General features: G+C 45.9%; 1 protein-coding gene across 4 annotated transcripts in view; it reads left to right on the top strand.

Moving 5' to 3' along the window:
- The window catches only part of FGFRL1 (fibroblast growth factor receptor like 1), a 173600-nt gene that overhangs the window by 64917 nt on the left and 92905 nt on the right, over positions 1-15778 (top strand). The window lies entirely within an intron of this gene.

Below are 15778 nucleotides of genomic sequence, written 5' to 3'. Positions count from 1 at the left end.
CAGCTGATGGGTTGTTTGTAGTGTGTCCCTGCTTGGGAGTCACCGCCCGGGAGCACATCCTGACCCTGCGGTGCTATGCCACACGCCCAGGGCACCTTGTGTTGTGGATAGCAGTGTACACAAATTCAGGCAGTCCAAGGCATCTGGAGTGTTGTAAACTCATCACCTAGCTTTGCTTATTCTTTCTTATTTTTAAGAAAGTAAAGTTTAAAGAAATTATTTAAAGAAAGTAAAGTTTCTCTTATCATAGCTTCTAAAAAATAAATAAATAAAAATGATGGGTTTTCAGTTATCCTTTGGAGCTTCATAAAAGTTCCTAAAAAAAAGCTTTGCAATTAATTTTTAACCCTATTCCACCATAAAGCTCATGCCAATGTTACAGTTTTGCATCTTTCTCTTTACCTTTCTGCTCAGTGTCCAAAAACGTGCACGAGGGGCAGAGCCACAGCTAGCCCACGCTGGCAGGATGCATCCAGGCATTTCTCTGCCTGCAGCCAAGGAGCTGCATTACTTGGGAGACTGCAGCTTTTACAGGGGCTGCTGCTGAGCACAGGCTCCTGGCTAACGAAGGAGGAGGGGAGGGATGCTTGCTTCGCCCCTGCACCGAGGGCTATGGTTTACACAGCCTCATTGTATTGCACAGGGCTTTCCTGCCCCGCAGCTTGACTTGCTCCGTGACAAATTATTGCTTAATTGCTGGATGGCAGAAGAAAAGCTTTGCAGCCCTGAGGTTATTCCTAACAAATCGGGTTACAGAAGCCTTGAAAATTATATTGAGCAGAAGAGAAGCACCATGAGGTTTCCTTGGGTGCTTGGGCTGTCTTAAGCTTGACTCAGGCGATGTGCTAATGAGGCTTGTTAAAATGCAATTATACTTTAATGCTGTGGATGCAGAAACGAGGATAATCAGCAGAGAGGTGCTAGTGAAGTTGTGGCGATTAGCGTGATTTATGTGTGTCACTGCTGTGCTCAGGGCCTTGTCCCACTGTATCGTCTGAACACAGGCCGTGCCCAAAGAGCCTCCTGGGGGTACGAGGTGAAGGATGATGGCAGGAGGATGGAGAGGTGCAAAGCACAAGGAGGAGATGGGGCTGGCCACAAGGACCAGCAGGTGTCAGGCCCAGCTGCTACAGGGCCTGGAGCATGTCCCCTGTGAGGAGAGGCTGAGAGACCTGGGTCTGTTCAGCCTGGAGAAGAGAAGACTGAGAGGGGATCTTATCAATGTTTATAAATACCTGAGGTGTGGGAGACAGAGGGATTTGGCCAACCTCTTTTCAGTGGTTTGTGGGGACAGGACAAGGGGCAATGGCCACAAAATGGAGCCCAGGAAGTTCCGCACCATGCGAAAGAACTTCTTCCCGGTGAGGGTGACGGAGCACTGGGACAGGCTGCCCAGGGAGGTTGTGGGGTCTCCTTCTCTGGAGATATTCAAGGCCCGTCTGGATGCCTGCCTGGGCAGCCTGCTCTAGGGAACCTGGTTGGTAGGGGAGGTGGACCCGATGGTCTCTCGAGGTCCCTTCCAGCCCCTGCAATTCTGTGGTGCTGTGACTCTGTGTAGCCAGAGAAGTACCTAGAAAACACAAATATAGATGAGACAAGTGTCCTTCATCAAGGCTGGAGCAGAGGAATCCTGATGAAATGTGACGGGAGTCTGGATGCAAACTGAGCGAGCAGATGGAGATCCAAGGCTGGGGCTTATCAGTGCGGTACAAAACCACCACGGCACATGGTCTGGGATGTGGACAGCCAGAGGGAGAGCCGAGGGAAGGCCAACAGCCAGGCCATGGGCCTGAGCAACAGCCAGGACAGGAGCGGCGTCTGCAGCAATTAAGGAAGGAGGTGAGGAGGGGGAGGAAGATTAAGAGCTCTGAGCTTGAGCTGACAGCTCGACATCCACGAGATGTCAGGGAGACAGGCAGGTTTTCGTCCGGACAGAGAGAGACAGGCCCGGATGATCTGATCAGACAACTGGAGGGACTGATTTATGGGAGAAGATTAAAAGAGCTGCTTGTAAATATATGTATAGCTTGGCTAAGTGACACCTGAGGGGACAATAACTGTCTACAAGTCTATGAAGGGCTTGGATATCGGAGCCAGGAGGTGGGGGAAGGAGCAGTTTAGGAGTGTAGAATGAGGGTTTTGACCAGAGGCAGTGCAATAAGGTAGAGCAAAGCAGCCTGTATTGTCCTGTTAGGGAAAGCACACCCCTGCCAGTCCGCACGTCACCTCAGGGGTGGGAGATGTCCCTGTGTGTAATTGCAGACACTTCAGTGCCCTGCGTGACCCTGGAGATCTGACTTGGTTCAAAGACCTAAGGTAATATCTGAACCATTAGCCTGTCTTTCCTCCTACTTGTCTCTGTTTTTAAGGGTCAGTCCTATCGATAGGACAGTGAGAAGGAGATCTCTTCTGGAAGGAGATTGCTTCCAGAATCCACCAGTAACAAACAAGAGAAAAAATAAATGGAAATGTTACAGTTCTTCAGACAGTAGCTGCATTTTAGTGGTGTAGCAGAGACCATAGGTTTACTTCTTTCTCCCTTCAAGGAGTTCATTTTTGACCTCAGCAGTCACAGTGAAAGTCCCTGTTCTGACATCCACTTCTGTTTCAGCAGGACCAAAATCTGTGGGGCACTTCTGAATATTTCCCCCCTCACCCAATATTGCCAAAAACGAGCCTGAAGCATTGACAGACAGTGGCACACCCAGCGTGTAGGAATCCAACATAAACAGACTTGCTGGTTGTATGTACTTGGACGTGTTAAATGAGGCTTCTGCTTTGATCTTCCCTGCGCTATCCTAAAGCCCAGCAAGCAAAGGCTAAGTAAACAGACCTTTGATTTCAGGGCTGTTTGGAGCAGAGGTCTTGTAAAACTTTTATCAATGGCAGAACTGAGCTACTGGAGTCCCTCTTGGACTGTAGGTGCTGCAACGTGGTTTTATTGACCCTAACGTCCCTCTTTCTCCCCGCTTCCCATAATGGCAAACATCTGGGGACATGGGCCAGCTTCCTGTTGACTGTAGCACACCAGTTTCCCTAGGAGAGGCACCTGCTTATAATTTCATCTATGTTGAGTGGAGCATAAGCTATATTAGATCCTACAGCTATTGGATCCCATAACTAGTGTAGCTTTTTTTTAATGCATGTCATAAAGACGCCTAAATAAATCGCATGGGACACATCCGTGGGAAACACTCACGTTACTAATCCTGCGTGTTCAACACTCCTGGGTCAGACCCCAGAAAACCAGTACCGGGGCTTAAATATCATGAATGTTACAACAAATTGGATTTTATTTATTTGCTTCCTGTTTTTAGAGCATTTAGTGATTCTCCACAATCACAAAGGTCACAAATTTCCTTTCACGTTCAAATAAACAGGAGGTTCTCCTTCGTGACTATGCCCTCAGAAAAGAGGCAGTAAGAAGCAAGGACCTAATATCACACAAGATTTAAAAAATAAAATTATGAATGCTGGCAAATTCCCCTCAATGGATGAAACACAGGAGTTAGTTTGGCCTCTGCTTGCATTTCATTTAATATTTTTCTCTGTCTTTTGGTGGGTTACATGAAGGAGGCTTTGGCTTCCTTTCTACTCACTGTAGAAAAATGATATGAGAGTGAGATCATGCCAAAATATGTTATTTTTATAAGTGTTATCAATTTCCCACTGTTTTTAAAGCTAAGAACCACTGCACTTAGCAATCATGGAGCTCAGGCTGTTCCCGGTGAGCCAGAGCTGCCACCTCTGTTGCTTGGGCCGTTTCAGCCCAGAGCTCAGGACCAAAAGTTGGGGCATTTTGCTCAGCCCTACGAATGATTGTTGCTTCTTATCACAATAAATACCAAATGCCAGATATGTCAGCCAACCACTCCTTGCCTGCATTGTTCCTGCTGTGCCTTTTGGGGGTAAAGCTGAGACCACTGGCTCAGTCTGAGCTCCTGCAGGTAAGCCGTGAGCCTATTTTGCCCTCTCACTTTATGGCATAGCCTTAAATGACAAACTGCCTTTTCTTCCTTGGTCACAAACTCGGCTGTTTCTGTATGTAAAACAATGCCCTGTTTTCCGAATTTTGTCTTTTGTCAGATAGTCAAATCCATTATGAGATAAAAAACATTTTAAACAACCCTTTATTTGTCGGTGTTTGCTGGCGGTTCTTTGATCCAAAGGGATGTACGGCACTGTTCAATACAGCAAATCGATTTTACACATATCCGTCTTTTATCATCGAATTTTCCAACGGGGTTTCGCCATAATCAGATTGGAGATTACCATGGCACAGCCACTGGGAAGGGATTGAAATTTACATGCAATGCAGATGAAAAGATTTGCAACTGTTTAGGAAAGTGCTGATTCCTCCAGGTAGGGCAAGAGGTCCTGCTTTGTCTGACCTTGAGCTTTGACCCCCTGACTCCTCACGTGGAGGTGCCAGCACACAGCACAGCAGTGATTTCCCAGGTGGCCTCCCTCAAGAGCAAATCCAAGTCGTTGGAACAGCCAAAACTCGTGTTTCTGTGTTCGGAGAGAGTCAGAAATCTTTCCCTGAATGGGGGTTTTGCTCTTATGTGCATCAGCCGGGACAGACTGTGGCAATTCCTGCAGACAGCCGATGCGATGTGCATGTCGGCGCACACACGGGTACAAAGGGGGATCCTGCAGCTCTGAAATCGCGCGGCGAGATGCTGGTTCTCCGTGCACAGCTTTTACCAGATAGCTCCTAGCCTCTCCAGGTTTCTCCCCCACGCACGCTTGCAGGAGGGCAGTGGGGACCCGACATTACCAGACTGTGAGGTAATAGGAGCGCTCGCTGATTGATATTCCAGCGCAGCTCTATCTACCTGATGGATGCGGCGTTACGTGCCAGCGCGCAGCCCGCCAGCGTTATGTGTAATTTGCGTTGCAGAGCAATCGATGTCGGCAAAACTCCCGCACGCGCAGGAGCTGCTGACGTTGGGGCAGCTTGAGGAAAGCACTGACAGACACACGCTGAGCTAATAACACGGCATTGGTACTTAATTGAATAGCAGATAATAATTAGCATCATCTTTCTACTCATCATGCAGATTTATAGAGATAACAGGTTAGCCATATGGGATGTTCTGCAAAGGAAATCTATTTCCAAATCCTTCGGGTAGCATGGGGAATTTCAATGGGTTTGTATTCCAAATTTTTAGTTTTAGCATTTCAATTGAGTCAGAATATACCCACTGTTGGGTGCTGTTTCGGTAATACTGCTCGTCCTGTGACATGCCACACTGCTGTGTAGGAAAAGCACTTTGGTCCTGATGATGTGAAGCAGTGGCAAGGGGTGCAGCAGAGTTTCAGACACACCAGGTGAAATGCACTGATTTTGTCTGAAGCTGAACAGCCCTGCAACTGTCCAGAAAAGCAGCTGGCACTCCTAGGCACAAACCATGGCTGTGCTGAAGATAAATTGAGTTTTAACAGCAAGGGGGTTGGTTGTGCCTGGACTTGGGCAGGCATCTTTGTGTGTTTTAACACTGCTGTGGCAATGAACTGGCATTGATCCATTTGAAGAAAGGGTTACCTGCTTTCTTTGGGTATGTCCTGGAGCTGGGCCTTCAGGTGAGACCTGACAATACAACGTTCTGTAGGAATGAAGGCTTCCTGTGTTAAGAAGCCCTTGCTCCTGCCAATACCAAGCTTCTGCATCAGCTAGCGTGTACCTCAGTGTCTGGAGCAGGAACCAGATATGAACGCTATAAGAATTCATTGATGGACTCCTTGTTTTCGTATGTGGGACACTTGGCATCTCTTGAGTTTAAATGTATGTTTGCACTGAATCAACCTATGTGAACACTTTCTTTTAAATCCCGTTTAAGTCTTTTCCCCTCCTGGAAGAGATGTACAGGCATGACTAAGTTAGCTCGCAGAATGGCACAGCAGGAGCCAATCTTGAAAATGAAATATTTGGTGCTGAGGAGGTGATGTTCACACTCCAGGCGTTTGGGGAGTTTACTCTGGATTAGCTCCAGTCTGGTCATGTAGACTGAGCTCTCATTAATGGAAACCCAAGAGCACAGCTTCTGCTTTTGTTTTACCAGGAACTCTTGTTTTACCAGCTAGCAAATGCTGGCTGTGTCTGCATTAGCAAATGCTGAGAATTGGTAAGATGGGATCAGTAAAGCAAAGCATCTGGTGCTCAGTACCTGACACCCCATTTTCAGGGGGTGTTTCACTTCAAAATAGCCCTGGACTGGTCCTGTGGACTACATGGCCAGATGAACATCTTGCATTTTAATTTCAAACAAAAGCAGTTCAGTCTGTGTGTTTCAAAACTGCTCTGCGACATGAACCGAGGTGTACTTAGTGGGAATGATGGAAAAGTTCACTTTAATATGCACTCATGTTCCAAACTCAAATACGGATGTAGGCACATTTATGTAGGCCCTTATGATGAGGGTTCGATCTAGAGAGGAACTATGAATGGTCAAAGGTAGAATTTTAAATTGGTACCTTAGAAGATGGTAGAATGTCAGCTCTGGTTTCCTTTTTTCTTCTGGAGCAAGGTGAGGGTTTTCTCAGTTTACTTTTGGAGTAAGACAGATTTATATATATACACATTTATACACATTATTATATTATTTATTTTATTTACAGATTTATATATATATACACATTTATATTTTTCACCCTTTCTATTTTTAATGTATCTTAATTCATTTATTCTTGTCCCAAATCAAAACTGTTTTCATATTTTAGTGATACAGTAGTCCATTGAAAAAAGATCACTATTGCTTAATCAGTACGCTTTCAAAATTCAGACTTATGTTCATATATATTCATTATAATTTACCAAAATTCAAAAGCAAAATATTTATCAAACTGAAAAAGCTAATATTAAAAGACAAATCTGGGCAAAACTTTGGTTCTTGACAAGAAATTCATTTTCTGATAGAAAACCTTTCCTGCAAAACGCTCCCGTACTGTCTGCTCTGCAGCCATTGAGCTAGAAGTGCTTTCTGTTTTAGAGAAGCCTCCAAAAATATCTTCAGTTTTTAAATACCACGGTGTTTATCTCTTTGTGGTCACCAACAAACAGTTGTTACCGCGATTTTGTGGTGGCCAAACTTAGAAGCCCCCACTGATGAGGACAGAGCAAACTGCGGGCTGAGAGCAGCCTCACCATGTAGGGCACTGCCACTGATTTCCCAACAGCAAGCGGCTTGTGGATATTTTGGCACCGTTTCCTGTTCACAGTGAGTGTTCAAGACCTTTTTATTTGTTATTATTATTTTTTTTTAAATCTGAGTCTTTATTTTGCCTTTTCCACCAAGGCTATTGGGAAAGGCTGATGGGTATCAGCACTGGATGAAAGAGTATCGTTTCTTCTTCAATTTCATCCCTTTGAGATGATTTTGTTTTTTAAGTTTTTAAAGAATATCTTAAGGAAAACCAAATTTTTGGATACAAATGAAAAAGGTCCCTGTGTCAGTGCATGGCCAAGGACTCGCCGCTGTGGGCTAGCAGGAAGGCAAACCTGCTATTTGCAGATCGTTGCTCACATCATTCCCGAATATGGCACGGAGTCAACCATCGTGGTTTCTGTTTCCCTGCAGACATAAACAATGACACTTACAATTTCCTGCTTGTAAGGCTCTCACACAAACATCTGTCTATAAGGGAAATGGCTAATTACTTATTAAACCTTGCACTGTGCTTCGCCTGGGTTAAATATTGACTACCAAAGCTCAAGGGGAATCTGTGTCACCGAACGTGAACCTGGGCATCCTATTTTTGAGGAGCTGTTCAAATAAAAAGGATAGGTGGAACGGGGTGCTGTGTGACAGCAGGGGGACAAAGAATGGGACAAAAAAAAAGGGAACAGATTGTTTTGTAAAGGCTCTGTAGTAAACGACTTTTCTTTGAAGCCTTGGGTTTTGGAGCATGATTGCAACTGGTGGCTTGAAGGGGAGTTTTGTTACAAATATGTGAATTAAACTGAGCTTTGCAGAGTGTCTGGTTTGTTTTGCTAAAAGTCTTGGAGATGGTAGGCGATTTGGCTGGGAAACGCACTGGGCTCGTGAAGCAGGATTTGCATGGTTGGAAGCAGTTGGAAGGGAGGAGTGCAATAGCATTTATGTTGAATATGGGGTAGATTAACCCCAGAAGCTAATTCAGGGCTGCCTGACTGGATTGTTTCCCAGAGAGTATGGGAAGCAAACAAACGCCTTGTGCTGGCAGCAGTTTGCGGTGGAGGCTCTGGGGGTCTGGGTTGGGTTTTGGGAGAGCAGGTTGGGGCTATTGGGCAGGATTTTCACTTGGGTTCTGGATCCTGCTGCCTCACTCAGGCCAGAGGACGTCTGCCTTTCTTCCAGCATCAGGGGGGTTGTCCTGCCTGGAAACAGGAGGCTAAAAAAAGCCTTTTCACTTCAGAAACTTGAAAACATGTTTTAATGATTTATTTTTTTTAATTGTTATTATTTTTTTTTTTCAGAAAAGGCAAATTAGGAATGTCATTATTCAGATGGGCTTGCCTTCTTGAGTGGGGATGAAAGAGGTAAATTGTGGGGGTATGAGCACCGACACACCTTGTCATACTTCTACAGAAAGTTTTCTGGTTATTCATTGTACTGCATACCTGGAGTGCACCGTCAATACAATTTTAGCCTCCGAGTAAAAATATTAGTCCTTTCTTTTGGCGCAGGCTAAGCCCACTGGCAGCAGCTAAGAAACTATAAATAATATCTTTTCTTCCACGCTAGAAAACTTCTAACATGTGAAGTCTGTTTCTTCAAAAGTAATTTGAAGTAATCCTAACTCTCCTCTGCGTTTGCTACCTCAAAACCTAAGGGATAAGGTTACTATTTTTTGCTGCTGAAAAAATATTCAACAACACTTGAAATTGAATGTCACCCATGCACATTTAATTTAATAAGATGGTAATTTCATGTTAAATAAATACCAACTGATTATTGAAAACATATGCTCAAAGGATTTAAAACCCATGTAAGAGATACGTATCTCATCTACTGTTGTTGAACTATAATAAATCTATGCAATAATCAAGTGCCAATTGTTTAACATACAATAACTATTTTATTAAATCTCAGTGAAATGTGTATGCAGGGCACTTAATTAAATGGAACATGTTCCCAAATATTCTATTTTTTCTTATTTTTGGACCATCTAGAGTAGGAAATTTACTGGCAGCCTTCACCCGAGGGGCTAGTTTTTACTGACGTAAAAATAAGGCAAGCAGTTCTTGTGCTATCAATAAATATCCATTTCTCCAGGAAAGCAGCTCCTGCCACAGAGGTAGGGAAGAAAGCAAATATGCCACTTTACTTGCCGTAAAACAGATCTGCAAAGCTGTTTTCTCCATCATGTTGTTGGGCTCAGCCGTGCAGCCCAAGCTTAGACCTTGCTCTTGGGAGTAGTCCTCTATTCCCAAAGCTGAGCCTGACCATTCATCGGGCTGGTCAGCAAATACTTGTGGTGTTTTTGTGTTCCTCTCTAAGAGCCTTTGTTCTGCAGAGATGCTGTTGTTTTTTTCTTTAATCTCCTGATGGTTTTTGATAAGCATTGTTTTTGTCTGTGGGCGCCTATGTTTTCAAGCCAAGAGGGACCCATTAGCTCATCTAATCTGATCTCTTTATGTCACATACCAAAGCATGTGGCCCAGTTACCCTACGCTGACCCCCTTTCCTTGGCTACCGCGTGCCTTTTGGAAACGCAGACGGTTTTGTTTTGAAAATATGAAAAGGTGTTGGGATTCACCGTTCCTTTGAACTGTTTATTGCAATAGTTACTGGTATACATGGGCAAAGCATTCATCCTTTTATCTCTGTCAAAAAACATTTTTATCAGTTCTACGCTCTGGGTACTGGCTTCCCAGTGTGTGCAGAAAGCCAACACACGCCTTTGAGGAACACCTACTCATGTTAATTAAAACTCTTGCCATCGTTGCTTGTAAACCTTTCCCCTGGGACTTGCTTTTCGGTAGGTGCTTGTCCAGCCCTCAGGGTGTAGTGAGGCCTCAACCCAGCGTTACAACTTGGATGGCAACGTGAATAATGGTAATAATGACATGCAAAGAGGGTAAGAGTGTACGATCCTCATGTTGGTCTTGCAGAGATGGTAGAATTACTGTCGAATGGGTTAAACTCCTACTCCGAGCAGAGTTGTCCAGCCCAGCTTTCTGGCAGTGGATTCCCCAAATTAACCAACTCAGGAAGCAAGTTTAAAACTTGGCTCTTAGATGGTCCTTTCCGACCATCCGTGCTAATTCTGAAGCGTGGGAGAGGTGACAAAAATCGACTTTGGTGCGAGCCACCCTTGCACTAAGGGCTTTGGGGGATCGGGTTTGACAGTGATGAGTGCAGCGGAGGCCAAATGTTGCATCAAGCGCTGATGTAAGAGATCGGGCTCGCACCGAACGAGCGCTTTGCTTAGCAGCCGTGGTCCAACTCCTTCATCTCACTGTCATAATGAAAGATTTCTGTGTTTTGCTCTATCCTCCGGGTAGGACACGCATTGTCTGTGGTACCACGGTCCCTGATGTCAATTCCTTGCGTGCATTGATGGGTTGTTTGGGTGCTTCATGGTAAATGACTTTGCTAATTTGCTAACACAGCACTTCAAAAGAAATCTTATCTTCATGGAAAGTGAATGTGTTTGGTATTAAATAATAAAATATACATAACCCATGGGGCTCTTAAAACTTATTTGACTTCTTTATAAACTTTACAATACAGTATGTGGATATTATAAATTACTTTCCATTCCAAGAAACTGTCCGGGCTGGTTGACCTTCCTTGGAATTTCCTCCTTGTAATTATGTTTAATGTGTTAATAAAGTTCACTTTGAACTGTATCATGGCAAATGGTCTCATAGGACATGGGTCAGTGCTGGTGTGTTCACCATATGTGAAGCTTGAAGTTAGTGTGCAGTTTAGTTCAAGGAGTAACAAGGCTAAGTCCAAACAATTGTAGAAGCAGTATCTCCTCCCCAGGTTAGCAGTAAAAGGGGTTCATGGAAAGTTAGGAATGTGGAGTGGGAAATCATTTAGCTTTCACTGCTAGGTGTTACTAAATTATAGCGCGAGGTTCGAGTCACTATCAAAACACCATATATCTAGAGGCTTTTCACACAGAGCTATAAATCATGTTTACTACATGTATGAGTCGAACGAGTGCATGAACTTTGCGATGCAGTCCAGGAAAATATAATTACACGTGTGTGTGTTTTTGACTGTGAGAAATGTGGACAGGAAGCTCCAGTCTATTCCACCGTTGTGTTTTAAATACACTTCTAGAAATTGTTTTTGCTGCTTCCTGGAAATAGCTACGTACTAAAGCAGAGAGGCTCTTTTGGGTTTTACGTAGCCCCTTTTGCTAAGGAGTGGGAACCACCAGCCCCTCCAAGGCACTGGGGGGAGGAAGAGCAGGAATGCTTGGACAGCAGCGTCAGCAGCAGAGCAGCAAGTGGGGCTTTTCCATGGTATAGGATAGTGGATAGCAGAATCGCAGGATATAAATTGAAAATTGCCCAGCTGTTCAGTAAGACAGGTGTAGGATCTGTCTTTTATATAATGGAACAGAATGGAGATTCCAGTTGCTTGTATTCGTAAATGAGGCAAATAAATCTGCACACTTGTCTGCATGTATATGAGCAGAAATATTTAAAACAAATGAGGTGATCACAGCATTTCCTTGTTAATGTTTGACTGAGCTTATATGATCCTGAACAGAAAACTTGGCATCTGGCTGGGATTGTTGGTTTCTTTCTGGGTGTAGTTGTATGCATTTGCAGATGGGGAAACTAAAAGCAGGAAAACAACTTGGTGGAAAATGTAGGATCTGGATTGTTTAAATTATATTTTAAGCCTGATTGCACCCTGGCCCTTGGAACTCCAGGCATGATCCCTTCTAGTAACTAAAATGATTTGAATGGTATGGGGCAAAGTTATATTTAGGTTGTATTTGGAGAAAGAATAACAACCAGGCGCGGGGGGAGGCAGCTGCATTCCCGTCACTTCTTCCCAAGTCACATCCACGGATGTCAAACCCCACCCTTCCCCCTCAGCCAAAATATTAAGAAATGATTCTGTCGAACTGCTGGGCTGAGGACAAGGGGGACTGAAGGAAACCAGCCCCTGCTGGGTTCGTGTCGAGGTAGGGCTTAATTTATTGCACTAGCTCCTTCTGTTCTCGCAGGCTCTGAAGTCAGCTCACCCTCTCCAGTGGGGCTTGGCTTAGAGGGTGTTTCTCAGCAGCGCCCTGGAGCCATAGAGAGCTGCCTCTGCATAATGGAAAATTGCAAGGAACAAGAAACGGGGGTTGTTTTCTCTCCCTGACGACCATAAAAATGTGCAAAAATCTGAACCAGCAATTTCAGTGAAATACCTACCTGGGGGCTTGGTTGTGGCCTCTTCTCCCATATCCCATGGCAAAATGCTGCCTGAAGTTCTCTCTGTCTCCAGGAGCATCAGAGGTTGCAGATTCTCAGCGCTTACACAAGCAGATTTTTTCAAAAAGCACTGCCCAGTGGCTAAGGGGGGTATGGAGGGGGGTATGGAGTAGGAACTCCTTGCCCAGGGTTTCCAACCAGGACCCACGAGCACTGATCTCTCCTGCTCTGTCTTGAGAGGACCCAGTGCTGTGCCTTTGCCTGTGGGTCCTGGGACATGGCAATTGGATCCCCCAAATGGCTAGGATAAGGATAGAGGGACTGAACTGGAAAAATTTTATATATTGGCATTAAAAAAAATCTGTGTTGGTAGATGTCTGCATTACAGATTTTAATAATATGGTTTAACAACATGATTTCAGGTTTTGAACCAGTCCCTTACAGTGTTGGTATCCAGCTCTTGTTGTGCCCTATGTAGCTATAGGGGGATCAATCCCAAAAATACACCGGATCACTTCTGCTTGTGTACAACCTAAAAGCTGGGGTCTAGGATGGCTGAAACGGACTGAATTGCTTGAGGAGCGATTGCATCCTCTTTGTAAGTCAGCATTAGGGTGCGGGGCAGAAGGCAACAGCAGCCAAAGGATGGGGAGTCGACGGTGCTCAGGGTTCAGCCAGTTTTTACCTCGCCGGCAGCTGTAGGTGAAGCAGCAGGTGCTTTCCTGGGACTTTGCCTCTCTGAGCAGCTGTAGAAATGCATCCAGCCTGGAGGGCCCTGGGCTGCACGCTGGGCTCCGCTGCCATGCCACCGCGCTCAGCTGTGAGCACACGTGTGTCCCAGCCCCGCGCGAGGCAGCCGCCGAGGGACGTCCCCAGATCAATGCCGTGGGAGAGCTGGCAGCTATTGGCAACCCCCCGGCTTGCCATGGGGCAGCTCTGCCAGGTGGGGAGCTGCCTTCAGGACCCGTGGTGCGGTACTCAGCATCTTTCTACCGCATCTTTTTACCCACTTCGTTTAGCAGGAGGTGGAGCTGCCATAGAGCAGCCCAGAAATTAGATTCAAGGAGGATCTGGGCAGTGTAATGCACAGGCTCGGAGGGGGCGTACTTTTCTGTCTGCATGCTGAGGGATTTCCACGGTACGTCATGCAGCACAGGGGATGTTGCAAAGGAGCCTTTCTGTAAAGCACGCCTCCCCTTCCCCTTCCCCGCTGCCTTCCCTCGAAATACTGCCAGCGCGGAGTGGTGAGGTGTGCCAGAGTGTGTCTTGCCTTGAAAAGCATTCATCCGTCCCTGGTGCAGTCCCAAGGCAGGGCTGCACAGATATGTAGTGAAATAGGACCCAGGAGATGCCTGTACATTAGAAAGAGACAGAGAGCCGTGATGGTATCAACATTTGATTCTGCTGTAACCACCTACAGGAGGTCCGGCTATCGTGGGCTTGCCAGGGCCCCTGAAGCCTCTGGCACGTGCGAAGGCACTGATTACAGAGAGAGGGTAGAGCTGACACGGAAAGTTATTGCTACAGAGAGAATGGGTAATAAAATAGGAATATTTACAGCACAGATGAACAGAAGTGAGGTTTTAGCGTCTACGTCCTGGGGCTGTACTGTATTGAGAAATGCAGAAAATTCAGAAGAATTACCAGCAGGAAAAAAATGTTGGGAGAATTTGTTACTCTTCATCCTGAGCAAGGCACCAGAGGGGCTAGCGAAGGGGGAAGGGGCTGCAGAGGACCCCGCAGGCGTTTTTCTTTTGAGGCAGAAAGGCTCTGAGAAACGCACCCTTTCCTAAATGTCATGGAGGTCTGCGAGTAGATCCTGTGACAGAGAGCGATCCAGCAATTCCTCAGAATGAAAGGTCAATCAAAGGAAAATGGCATTTAGGAGGACCAAGCTTATCGCTGACCCAACCATGTGACAGATCCAGAGGCGACTCCGGTGCCATCGGGAGAGCCGCTTGTGCAGCCCGCCCCAACGGGGCTCATGACGTGACTGGGAAACTATCCGATTCCTCCAGGTCTCAAAATTCATCAGGAGTCAACCTGAATGTCGGAAGGAAAGGGGTTTTGAAGGAGCTGCGGCAGGTTCCCGGGCTGGGAAGAGGGCGCTCTCTCCCCGCTGTCCCTGCTTGCCCCGCACCAAGCATTTTTCCTCGGCACTAATTATAGGTCTGCTTTTGCAATTTGAATGTGCACAGGGCAGTATCCTGGCTTGCAAGTAGATCGTAAGGAAGCTGCTTTTAAAGCGTGACTTGGTTTGGTAGGGCTCTAAGTCAGAAAGGACCTTTCCAGGGGCCAACCCAGAATTTCAGCAAAGCTTGGACTTGTTTGGACACTTAGGCTTCTTTACACTGAGTAAGATGCTGCACCAGGTGAGGAACCGTAGCAGAATTTGGGCTGAATCCTCATCCAGCATCAGCAAACTCCACTTCATCAAAGCCAGCAGACACAATCCCTCCTGATGAGCGGATCTCCTCTTAAAAAGGTTCGGCAGCAGGGCTTGTGTCAGATCAGCATTCAGAGGATTTCGGGATTATCTCCTCCATCCACAGAGCTGCTTGGAGATCTCCCACACTACACTGGTACCAACAGCGCGATTTCCCATGCTTAGAAAGCCCTGGCTGGGCAGGATTTCTCTTGGTGTTGTGCCAGTTCCCTTGGAGTATGGGAGGGCACCACCACCTCCAGGACTGTGTCCCATGGGTGCCTGCAGAAGGTGTGCTGGAATGGGTGTGATCTTCCCTTGGGACTGACTTTTTCAGAATAATTGCTCTCAAGATCCCCGTGCTGGGACTTCAGCAGTTCGCCAGAACGCGTGTGTGTCTAAACTAAGCCCCATTGCCTTAATCAGGCTCTTAGTTAAACTAATGAATGGGTTTCAAGCTAGTTCATGACTCTTTTCTCAGCTTGAGCAGCACTTCTGCTCACCAGCAAAGCTGCGAAATCCATGGGTGCTCTTCAACACGAGCAACTGCGGCAGCAGCTCTGCAGTCATCCGTGAGCTGGACCGTACGTGCTGCCTTAGTCACGCTGGAGAAAATTCAGGCAGACACTGAAATAATAGGAATTAGTCATAAGCGCAAATATGAGCTTTGTAGATTATTCCATGTGGGTCCTGTCCGGCAAAACACTAGAAATAGAAATAAAACACGAAGGAGCAGTTTCAAATCCCACAAACATCTTGTGGGTTTGGGTGCAACTGAGCATCAGCAATCCTTAGCAAAACATTCTGTCCTTATGCAAGAGCAGGGCGCTCATTATCACACCCATTAATACGGGATTCTGGGAAAAGCACTGCTATTGCAGTTGGAGCGGGGAACTTGTGCAATGGACTGATTAAGGAAAATGCAGATGCAGGAAGAAGAGACTCTTGCTTCAACTTTTTGGAGCCTTGGGAGGAAATTT

This window comes from Anser anser (assembly GCF_964211835.1).
Source record: "Anser anser genome assembly, chromosome: 4".
NCBI classification, from domain to species: domain Eukaryota; kingdom Metazoa; phylum Chordata; class Aves; order Anseriformes; family Anatidae; genus Anser; species Anser anser.
Note: the sequence above shows the minus strand (reverse complement) of the source record. Positions and strands in the feature narration are given on the sequence as shown.